Raw genomic sequence first — 12,164 nt, 5'->3', positions numbered from 1 at the left:
CACAAGATGGTTGATTAGCCTTGCACATATATATGTATCATCAGACTATATACTGGTCTGTTCAGATGAACTTTGCCAACAGAAAGCTGGAAAAAATAGTGCATACTTTCTTTTTAAGAATAGCTAGTCTCTAGTTTATCATCATTTAAGCAATAAATATTTCAGATTAGCCTTATTAACAGTTTAAAAGTCAATTCACTAGTTAGCAAAGACTGTCATTGCTCAAGTGTCCTTCCTGAATATCCTTAGGAATTCCCACTGCTTTTCCACAAAAAATAAAAAAAATAAAAAAAAAATTATTTCATTCTGTTCCATGCTTTCAATATTCCTATAATCTTGAGTAGAAAGTTATTCATTTCCCTAATATTTATGCTGTGCCTTGTAAAATAAAACCCTAATTTCAATAGGAGTCTAGATATAACAGTACATCAAATATATGAAAGTAATAAAACTTATTTAACGTATTTGTCTATTTGACATATGTATCTATTTTTTGCCCATGAAATTTGTGTGGAGACACTGTATATATGATTCCACACAACTTTTTTTCTGTTATGACATCTTCCTTCAATGGGTAAACTGCATTTTCCTAAATTCAGTTAGCTTTTCTTATCTTTGGTTACTGTAAATTCTCCAGGTACGTGTTGTCAGTGAGGAACAATGCAACATGTATATAGGAACTAGCATAAAAGAAAATATGATGAGGTATTGATGGAACAGGGGTATAAACATAAATAATGCTATGACATATTTCTTGCCATAACTATTCAGATTTCAGATGATATTCTTTCTGTACAAGGCATAGTAAGAAATACATATTACAGAAGGAATAGCAGTATGGTTTAAGTTTTAGGATGAATTTTGATTTCAGATTGTCCTGGGCTCTGAAGTAATCTTTGCTCTGTAATTACAACAGCCTCTTATCAGCTGCCTACACAATACAGCAATGCCAAAAAAAAAAAAAAAAGTACTTAGAAACACTGCAGTCTAAATAGAACAATTGTGTTATGACTTGTATATGGATTTATCTACACAGCTATTATTTGCAGGCAGGATGCATCTGTTTGGGCTTCATCAACTTGGGAAACTGCAAAAACACTATATGTGGCAGATATACCTCAGTCTTGGCACTGTGCTGATTACGTTGCATATTTTCAGAACAGTGTGGATGGAGCAAGCTCTGTCACGTGCTATTATCACCAACAACTCTACTCCTGTTCCAAAACTTCCTGTAGTCTCCAATGGTTTTCCTCAGTCCGCTATGTGAACTTACCTGCCAGTCATAATTGGGGTTTAAATGGTGATCTCAGCAGCTGTATAGGAATTTACTATAGATAATGCTTTAATATACCAAAGACAAATGGATATTTATACAGGGAATCAGAGAATGACAAGGGTAGGAAGGGCCCTCTGAAGGTCTTCTGGTCCAACCCTTGTACTCAAGCAACCTACAGTAGGTTGCCCAGGACCACGTCCAGACAGCTTTTGAAGATTTCCAAGGAGGGAGACTCTACAACCTCTTTGGGCAACCTTTGCCAGTGCTCCATCACCCGTACAGTAAAATGCTAATCTTGATAATTGATAGCCTTCTGTTAGATTCTTTCCATGTCCATGTCTCTCTTGTACTGGGGGGCCCAGAACTGAATGCAGTACTCCAGGCACAGCCTCACCAATGCCGAATAGAGATCACCTCTCTTGACCTGCTGGTGATACTTTTCCTAATGCATCCAAGAATACCATTAGCCTTATTAGCAGAAAGGGCACATTGCTGGCTCACATTCAGTTTGGTGTCCACCAGTACTTCTAGGTCCTTTTCTTCAGAGCTGCTTTCCAGCTGGGTAGCCCTCAGCAAATAGTGGTTCCTGGGGCTGTTCCTCACCATGTACAGGACACTAAACTTCTTCTTCTTCTTGAACTTAATGAGATTTTTGTCAGCCCACCTCTCCAGATGGTCCGGATCCCTCTGAATGGCTGCACAGCTCTCCAGTCAGTCAGCCACTCCACCCAGAACCCAGGGACTTGCTAATGCCCTGTTTGCTCAACTATTCCCTGACCTGATCTTCTTCCACCAAAGGTACCTCTTCTTTGCTCTAGCCTTTCAGCCTGCCCTAAGGGATCTGGGATTCCTGAAGGCTAGTATTGCTGGTAAAGAGACTGAGTCAAAGAAGGCATTCAGTACCTCGGCCTCTTCACTATTGCGGGTAATCAGATCTCCTGTTTCCTTCAGGAGCAGGCCCATATTTTCCCTAGTCTTCCTTTTGTCCTTGAGGTATTTTTAGAAGTTGCCCTTGATGTCCTTGACCAGATTCTGTTCTATCTGGGAAATAAGGGTGGCTGATACTTTTAAAACTGTACATCTGTATGAGCTAAATATGCAGTATTTACTTTTTTTGTCGTTCTCTTAAGGTAACACCTCAGAAGTGCCTTTGCTGGAGAGATGCCAGATTTAATCCATATCTACTGAAATTTACAGTCATTATTTTCCGTTGATTTCACTTAGTGATGGATTATGCCCTGATATGATACAATTATTGACTGCCATTGTCTTTCTCTGTGCTTTGTCAGCTCTCTAGTGCTGTTCTGTTTCTTCAACTGATTTAAACGTGTTCAGAACAGTGTATTGCATGCAAAGGGAATGTACAGCAAACCCTGGACCATTTCTTGCATTCCATTTGCCATGCTCACAGTTATCAATGTTACTACGGTACTGCAGTTATCACTTGTTTCCTGCACGTATCCTGGAGGTTTTTTTTGTTTGTTTGTTTGTTTGTTTTTGTTGTTCTTGTTCTTTTGCTTGTAGAAGCATTACATTATTGCAGTTCTAATTTACTTAATGCTTAAAGTAGCATGTTCTTATCAAAATAAAATATAGCTTTAATGTTATAAATAGAAACAAAAATAACAAATAGAAAAAAAAAAAAAACAACCAACCAACCAACCAAACAAACAAAAAAACATATTTTGGCTTGTTTTCCTATAGGAAAAGAAGAAATCTTTCTCACAGTTCCTCTTACCTACCTGTTTATAGATAGATAGGAGAATGTGACAGTCGCTTCTCATTGACCAATATAAAAGACAAAAAAGAAATTCAGGGAAGTTTTGGTTGTTAGGCAAAATATTATTTCTATTACTGCTGTAAACAAAGGTGAATCTATGCATCATCTTAGTTACTAATTTACTTAGTAGCCTATGGTATACAAATGAGGCTTCTTTGAGATACAGGATGTAATTGGTGAAATACAAATGTGGGAATTCAAAAACTACACATAAAAATATGAAGAGCTTAGTTACTATAAAATTGAGAAGGGAGTGAAATAAGGGCACATTAAAATATCTGCCATATCCTTTCCATGAATGTTATAAGGAAAATGCTGTGTGTGATATGTGTAATGAACACTAGCATTTTATGTTCATAATGATACGTACAATTATTGACAGACTGAGTGCAATTTATCATTGCTTATATTCTGTTAATAATATATTTGCGAACAGACAGACAGTTTTTTCAGCACAATCTAATTATTGTGGTTTGTAGCATGCTTTAACTGCATCTCAAAAACAGATATATTATAGACCAGGCAGCATTTTTTAATTGAGGAAGAAAACCTCTCAAGCCTCTAGTGCAACATACCTTTCACTGTTTCCTGAGTGGTATCTCACTGACATAAACTGCTGCATCTCCTGTCACATTTCATGTGCACATTTTATATTCAGTATTTTTGTCAAATACAATATTATGATTCATCCTAAATTTTGGTGGGATTAAATAGTTATGGGAAAATAATACTATTGTAGGTCAAAAACCAAACCAAAAAGCTATAAATGAGTGCAATCCATTGATTTATTCATGACTGCTCAGTCATCTGAAGAGTGTCATAAATTAATCTGTCATGGTTTTGTAGAAAGATGAAAGAGCATAAATGGATAGGTAATTCCTAGAAACTTACTTTGGTGGACTTGCACTTATTTTCAGAACATTTTAAGAATGCATTGTGCTAATGAAGGGCTTTCTTAATATGCTTGCTGATCTCAAGAAGCAGCATATGACTGGCTGATATTGATCTTTTCTTTTTCATGTTTTCCTTCATTGTACTAACATTACCCACTCAATTTTTTCTTTTCCTTGGGGTTTCCCTCAGTTTGTAAATTGTATATATGTATTATATGTAATCATGTAGCAGCGTCAGCGACAGCTCCTCCCCCCGGCCGTTCAAAGGCAGCCCTTAGGGAGCGCGAGCGACCAGGAGCGCGGCGAACAGGGCCGGCAAACAGGGAGTGACGCGGGGGAGTGACGCGGCAGTTAGCGAGGCAGTGAGCGTGGGCAGGAAGGGCGGGCAGGAAGGGCGGGGATCCATCGTCGCTCTGTTGCAGCTACCTCTCCCTTCCGTGCTTGTAACCTGCTTGCGTAGAACCTGACCATGGTATCAACCAGGCAGAAAACCGTGGCCTCCGCATCTCGTGCGGCATCTCCAGCCACGGTCACCACGGTGGCTACTCAGACGGAGGGACCCGGGAAACACGCAGCCGTCCAGGTCCTGGGCTGCAGAGTGTGCCCCAGCCTTCTGTCGGTCTCCGACAGCAGTGGTGGGTATGCCTGTGGGAGGTGTGCCCAGGTTGAAGAACTGCTCAGCCAGGTAGCGGTGCTCCGGGAGGAGGAGAACAGGCTCAGAAGCATCAGGGAATCAGAGATGGAAATTGACTGGTGGAGGTGCACTCTACCCTCTCTGAGGCAGGCTCATGAGCCTGCCACAGCACAGGCGTCTCCTGTTATGCAGAAGACGGAGGTTCCCTCCTCCTGCCAGGCAGCGGGAGGAGACCTAGATCAAGGGGGGGAATGGAGGCAGGGGCCTATTCGGGGTGGTAGGCGAGCCCTCTCTCTGCCCACCTCACCTTCTCATCTACCCTTAAATAATCGATATGAAGGACTAGAACAAGACAATCCGAATGATAAAGTAGATAAAAACCCGTCCCAGCTGGAGGGGGCGCCTAAGACAAGGCGACCTACACACCGCATTGCCACATCATCCTTCAAAAAAGAAAGAAGGGCTATTGTTATGGGGGGCTCCCTTCTGAAAGGGACAGAGGGACCGATATGCCGACCGGACCCAACCCGCAGAGAAGTCTGTTGCCTCCCTGGGGCTCGGGTGAGAGACTTCGCCAAGAAAGTCCAGCGCCTGGTACGGCCCACTGACTACTACCCGCTACTGGTCTTTCAGGCTGGTAGCGATGAAGTAGCAACGAGAAGTCCGAAGGCGATCAAAAGAGACTTTAGGGATTTGGGGCGACTACTTAGAGGATCAGGGGCGCAGGTTGTGTTTGCCTCTGTCCTTCCGATAGGGGGGATCGAAGCTGAAAGGCGTGCTGTTCACATAAACTCGTGGCTTCAAGACTGGTGTGACCGGCAGAACTTTGGGTTCTTTGATCACGGGAAGGTCTATGCTACACAGGGCCTGATGGCACCGGATGGGATGTGCCTCTCTCGGAGAGGGGTAAGGATCTTTGGTCAGGAGTTGGCAGGGCTGATAGATAGGGCTTTAAACTAGAGTCGAAGGGGGAAGGGGCTAAAACCAGGCACGCCGGTGAAGACCTAAGGGAAGGTACGCTAGAATCAGAGGGGCTGGGTGCCAGTGAGGTCCTTCGGGCAGATCCACAAGGTGCTGAGTGTAAGGAGACGCACCTGAAGTGCTTCTACACGAACGCACGCAGTATGAGGAATAAAATGGATGAGCTAGAAGTCCTGGCCCAGTCCTGCAACTACGATATCATCGGCATAAGCGAAACCTGGTGGGATGAGTCCTGTGACTGGGGTGTTGCGATAGATGGTTACAGGCTCTTCAGGAGGGACAGGCAGGGTAGGCGAGGTGGTGGGGTGGCGATGTATGTGAAGCAGGGGCTGGACTGTGTGGAACTTCAGGTCGGAGATGGCAAAGTTGAGAGCCTCTGGGTAAGGATCAAGGGACGAACGAATAAAGGGGATGTCGTTGTGGGAGTCTATTACAGACCGCCCGGCCAGGACGATAGCGCCGATAAATTATTCTTTACAGAACTAAGAGAGGCCTCGAGATTAACTCCCCTTGTCCTTATGGGGGACTTCAACTTGCCAGACGTTAACTGGGAGTGCCACACGGCTGACACGAGCAAGTCCAGGAGGTTCATGAAGCACCTAGATGATAACTTCTTGGTGCAGGTGCTAACGGAGCCAACTAGGAAAGGTGCCCTCCTAGACCTGTTGCTAGAAAACAGAGAGGGTCTGGTGGGAGATGTGGTGATTGGTGGCTGCCTTGGTCAAAGCGACCATGAAGTGGTTGAGTTCAAAATTTACGGTGACAGAAAGAAAAGTGCCACCAAAACCTCATCCCTAGATATGGGGAAAGCGGACTTCAGGCTGCTCAGGGAACTAGTCAGCAAGGTCCCCTGGGAAACTGCTCTTGAAGGCCTCGATGTCCACCAGTGCTGGTCATTCTTTAAACGATGCCTCCTAGAAGCACAAGATCAAGCAATTCCTAAATATCGCAAGTCAGGCAGGCGGGGCAGGAGGCCGGCGTGGCTGACCAGGAACATTCTAATGGAGATTAGGCGGAAACAGAGAGTGTTTCGCTACTGGAAGGAGGGCCAGGTGTCATGGAAAGAATACAGGGATGCCGTTCGTGTTTGTAGGCAGAAAATTCGTGTGGCCAAAGCACACCTAGAGTTGAAGCTGGCTGTGTCTGTGAGAGAAAATAAAAAGGGCTTTTTCAGATATGTGAATGGAAAAAGGAGAACTAAAGAATACATAGGGCCGCTCCTTGATAGGGAAGGTCTCCTCACAGACAATGACATAGGCAAAGCAGAGACGCTTAACGCCTTCTTCGCCTCTGTCTTCAATGCCGATGATGGGCTTCGGGACCCAGGGTGCCCTGAGCTAGAGGACTGGGACGGTGGGGATGACAAACTCCCAACCGACCCTGAACGTGTGCGGGATTTGCTACTCCACCTGGATCCCTACAAGTCCATGGGTCCGGATGGGATTCATCCCCGGGTGCTGAAAGAGCTGGCGGACGTCATCGCGGAACCTCTCTCAATTATTTTTCAACGATCCTGGGAATTTGGAGAGGTCCCGGTAGACTGGAAGCTGGCAAATGTTGTGCCGATTTACAAGAAGGGTCAGAAAGAAGACCCTAGCAATTACAGGCCTGTCAGTCTCACGTCAGTGCCTGGTAAAATCATGGAGAAGATGGTTCTCGAACTTATTGAGGTGCACCTGGGGGACAAAGCAGTCATTGGTCCCAGCCAGCATGGGTTTGTGAAGGGCAGGTCCTGCCTAACTAACCTGATTTCCTTTTATGATAAGATCACCCGTATGATGGACCAAGGGAAACCAGCTGATGTGATTTTTTTGGACTTCAGCAAGGCTTTTGACACGGTTTCCCATAGGATCCTACTGGACAAAATGTCCACCATACAGCTAAATAAAAACATCATACGATGGGTGAGCAATTGGCTAACGGGCAGGGCCCAAAGGGTTATGGTAAATGGGGCTGCGTCAGGCTGGCGGGCGGTCACCAGTGGGGTCCCTCAAGGCTCCATTTTAGGGCCGGTACTTTTCAATATTTTTATAAATGATCTGGATGTAGGAATAGAAGGTATTTTGAGCAAGTTTGCTGATGACACCAAACTTGGAGGAGTTGTGGACTCGAATGAGGGTGGAAAGGCCTTGCAGAGGGATCTGGATAGGTTGGAGAGCTGGGCGATCACCAACCGCATGAAGTTCAATCAGAGCAAGTGCCGGGTCCTGCACCTGGGACGGGGAAACCCTGGCTGCACGTACAGACTGGGCGATGAGACGCTAGAGAGCAGCCTAGAAGAGAGGGATCTGGGGGTCGTGGTAGACAGCAAGTTGAATATGAGCCAGCAGTGTGCCCTGGCGGCCAGGAGGGCCAACCGTGTCCTGGGGTGCATCAAGCACGGCATCGCTAGTAGGTCAAGGGAGGTGATTGTCCCGCTCTACTCTGCGCTGGTGCGGCCTCACCTCGAGTACTGTGTGCAGTTCTGGGCACCACAGTATAAAAAGGACATGAAACTGTTGGAGAGTGTACAGAGGAGGGCTACGAAGATGGTGAAAGGCCTGGAGGGGAAGACGTACGAGGAACGGCTGAGGTCACTGGGCCTGTTCAGCCTGGAGAAGAGGAGGCTGAGGGGAGACCTCATCACAGTCTACAACTTCCTTGTAAGGGGGTGTCGAGAGGCAGGAGACCTTTTCTCCATTAACAGCAGTGACAGGACCCGCGGGAACGGGGTTAAGCTGAGGCAGGGGAAATTTAGGCTCGACATCAGGAGGGGGTTCTTCACAGAGAGGGTGGTTGCACACTGGAACAGGCTCCCCAGGGAAGTGGTCACTGCACCGAGCCTGTCTGAACTTAAGAAGAGATTGGACTGTGCACTTAGTCACATGGTCTGAACTTTTGGGTAGACCTGTGCGGTATCAAGAGTTGGACTTGATGATCCTTAAGGGTCCCTTCCAACTCAGGATATTCTATGATTCTATGATTCTATGATTCTATGTATATGTATCTTTCAATTTATACATGGGAAGACAATATTAATTCTATATGGATTAGTGAATTCTTCTAGTCCCACTAAGATCTATAGCTAGAGGACAATTATTCGTATGTTCAGACCAATGTGAGTGAGAACTAACTAACTAACTAACTAAATAAATAAATAAATAAAGCAAAATATTATTTTTTGAGAAAGAAAATAATGTATTATGGGGTAGAAACTATTAAGTTACTTTTTTAGTGTACATAATCTTTTGAAAACTATTTGCAAAAACAAACCATTAGGAGGTCTGATATAATTGAATTTTGGACAACCAAATTTCAATCTATTTCATATTGCTGTAAATGTGTCTTCTTTCCTAGTATTTGGGTATGTTGGGATATACAGTACTCATTATATCCACACACAAACTACATGTTGTACTTTTGAAATTGGTCTTGACACTTCCACTATACTACTGTATAGTAGTGTTCTCTCTTGTAAGAAATTATATATGCATTGCTTTTTGAAAGGCTATCTGTGTACAGCAGTGTTCCAGTATTTCCAGCCCTGTCCCAAGCGACAGCTGGAGTGCTCCCTTGAACAGCATATTCCCTGAATCACGCTCAGGTTTATCTAGCAGATGAATTACTGTGTGCAGTGGTATATAGGAGTGAACCAGCAGTCAAGGACCAGTGCCACGCAGTGATACAGCGAGGTGAACAACCTAAGAATGTAGGGATATTCCATTTCAAAAGTAATAAATGAATATTAGCTTTTAATGGGGGTATTTCATAAGTGTTTCAGTGAGTGAGTACTCATGAAGTTATGCATTTTATATTGATAGTGTTTCTCAGTTTAGGTTGGGAAAAGATATTTGTAATAGCTGTGAATAACATCTGTGATAAAGGGTTCATCCCCTTTAAAAAAAAAAATACTAAATTTATAGAATCAGACTTAATATGTGAAGAGCATTAATCTTCAGTAGAGAAAATAGAAAATAGAAAAAAGTTTCCACAGAGCTAAACACCATATTGTAATAAGACAAATGCATTTCTTGACTGGAGTATTTCCAAATATTTTTCTGTATATTTGGACATCAAATTACAAATTTTGTGCTTAAGCAGTTCAGGGATGACAAGCTAATCCTGATCTTATAAACATTATAAAATATTTTATTCTTGACTGAAAATCTGTGTAAGAAGAGAGTAATTTGAAATTTCAACACCTGTTTTTTGGACTTTTTCTGTTTGAGTGAATGCTGAGAAAGAAAGAGGCTGAGCTTCTGCCAACCATGTTTTTAAAAGTCTTGTCACATATATATATATATTTAACACGATTTAATTTGAATAGTTTATTAATTAGTATTTATAAGGGCCTGAATTTCTGCTAATTAAACTTATTAAATGGGTGTGCCCATTCCTACTAAACAGAACTCTCTGAGTCATGTTTTACCCGCAGTCTTCGAACAGAATTTCCATTGACATTAATAGGAATTCTTCAACATAATGAAAACTGAATATTAAAAGGACGTGTTGAAAAGTATCAAAAGGTATTTTGATCCCAGTGTTTTATCATCACATATAAAATGAAGGACAAGTAAGTTCATATATACCTTGTTTCCAGGCAGAACACTAAATTCACAAAGCATTTTGTTTGTGCTCAGGCAAACAATTTTTAAACTCTGTACAAATTTATGCTATGAAATATCAATAGAATAGATGAATACCTATGGATATGGCTGCACTGCTGTCATTACAAGTAATATGAGCTTGACTTCGTAATCTTTAAACTGTCTAGTTCATGCAAACACAAGCAAGGTAAACCTTAAATCTGATGGAGAATAATTTCCCAAGTAGCTAGCTAACTTCTCAGGTTGTAGCCCGTAGTGAATTTTAGAGTACTGTTAAAAAAAAGATCGAACTGATTAAAGCTAGCTACTACCTACATACACTCCAGTTAGCTATAACCATGTTTCCTTTTTGTAGTGTAAATCATTTTACCTTCCATGCAAGTGTTCAGTTCCTTGTCTATTCTAAGCAGACATCGCAACACTGAATTTAAAAACCAAAGATTTATAGTTCAGGCAGAATCACTGTTAAATTGTGGAGGACAAAATACAAAGTGTGGATTGTAGGCTGGGTTGGGCGTCTTATTTTTAATACACTGTGTTGTCTTAAATGAAAATGGAATCTTAAAAGTTGTAAATAAATGAATACATCTGTATCCATATGTACTTTACAGTTGTAAAGTATCTGCTAAAAATTGCAAACCTGATTCTTTTTTAGCTCAATGTAAATGAGATTTTGCTTGTCCCACAATGTCCAGATTTGTGATAAGGGACTTGAATTAAATTAAATGCAATGCCTAGTGAACATGGTTTCCTCTCAGTGTTATTGTATGTCCCTACAAAAAGAAAAGTTGTTTGGATTTCTAATATTTGCACGATGAAAGTGAATATTTGTATAATTTTCTAATAGATAAAATGTTTATTTTTAAATAAAAAGTAGATTGTAATTACTTTATTGATGTACACTGTTTTTTTTATTCATTTAATGATAATTATATGAAGTAGTTTTGTATGAGTGTTTCTCTTTGGTATTTAATGTTTATCATGCTAGTTCATTTATATCTAATTAAACAAGATTCTAAGAATATTCTTTCAAAATTAGATTGCATTGTGAGTTAAATTTTAAAGAGCAATGGTCATGAAGAGAGTATATTTATTTATTTATTTTGCCTTTATTCCTGCTAATTCTTGAATAATGAAATAGAGGAAGTTAAGACTGGAGACAGTTGGAAATTCTTTATTCTTCTCAAAATGCCAGTTTTCTAAACTAAGAACTTTTGTGTTAATAATTCCGTTCTATTAAAAAAAAATTAAAAAATAAAATAAATCCAAGACAGTATTCCAGTATTCTTACATAAACTCTCCTTATTTCTTCCAAGCTTCTGGAAACCTCTTACTTTTAATGTGTAATAAGTCTCTGATGCTTATCTGGAAGCCTGGGAGAACTATGCTTTAGTAACGGCTATCCAAACTATCACTGGGGAAACTGAATGGGTTTCAAGGTTTTGGTTCTCTAGGCAAGTCTCTCTGTCTAGGGTCTAGAGTTTATACATAATTCCAGGATTCCTGGCAAATGAATTGTTCAGCCTTATAGATCACTTAAACTAAGAAATCTGTGGCTTCCAGTTCCAGTGAAAAAAATGTGACTTTGCAAGAAATATATTTCAGTTAATGAAAGAAACACTGATGCTTTGAAACAAGTTTTGTCCTTCTTGTTAGGCTATTAATATGAAAACAAGCAAATATAGGCTTTTGTCCTAATTTGATCTGCAATTACATATTACCTGTCTTTACAAACTAAATTTCTTGAAGTTTGATCTGTTGGAAGGATTGAAAGGCTTTCAGAGATATGGAAATTAAAATTGATTCTACTTATCAAAAAAGATGAGACTAATACAGTTATTTGTTGAAAACCAATGCATTTGTATATGTTCAAAATTCATGTACTTGTAGTTGTTCAAACTGAAAATACTCACAGAAGCAATATATTTTAAATTGTATAGTTTATTATTTACTTTATTATTTAGAATCAGGAACAAAATGACTTGAAGGGTTAGAAGTAGTGACATACTCACTA

The 12,164-nt window shown here is 41.2% G+C and overlaps 1 protein-coding gene across 6 annotated transcripts in view; it reads left to right on the top strand.

The window, feature by feature from the left end:
- CSMD3 (CUB and Sushi multiple domains 3) overlaps window positions 1-12,164 on the top strand; it is a 703,323-nt gene that overhangs the window by 146,958 nt on the left and 544,201 nt on the right. The gene's annotated exons all lie outside the window — the stretch shown is intronic.

The sequence above is a fragment of the Anser brachyrhynchus genome, assembly GCF_964034855.1.
Source record: "Anser brachyrhynchus genome assembly, chromosome: 2".
Classification (NCBI taxonomy): Eukaryota; Metazoa; Chordata; class Aves; order Anseriformes; family Anatidae; genus Anser; species Anser brachyrhynchus.
This window is presented reverse-complemented; position numbering and strand designations above follow the sequence as displayed.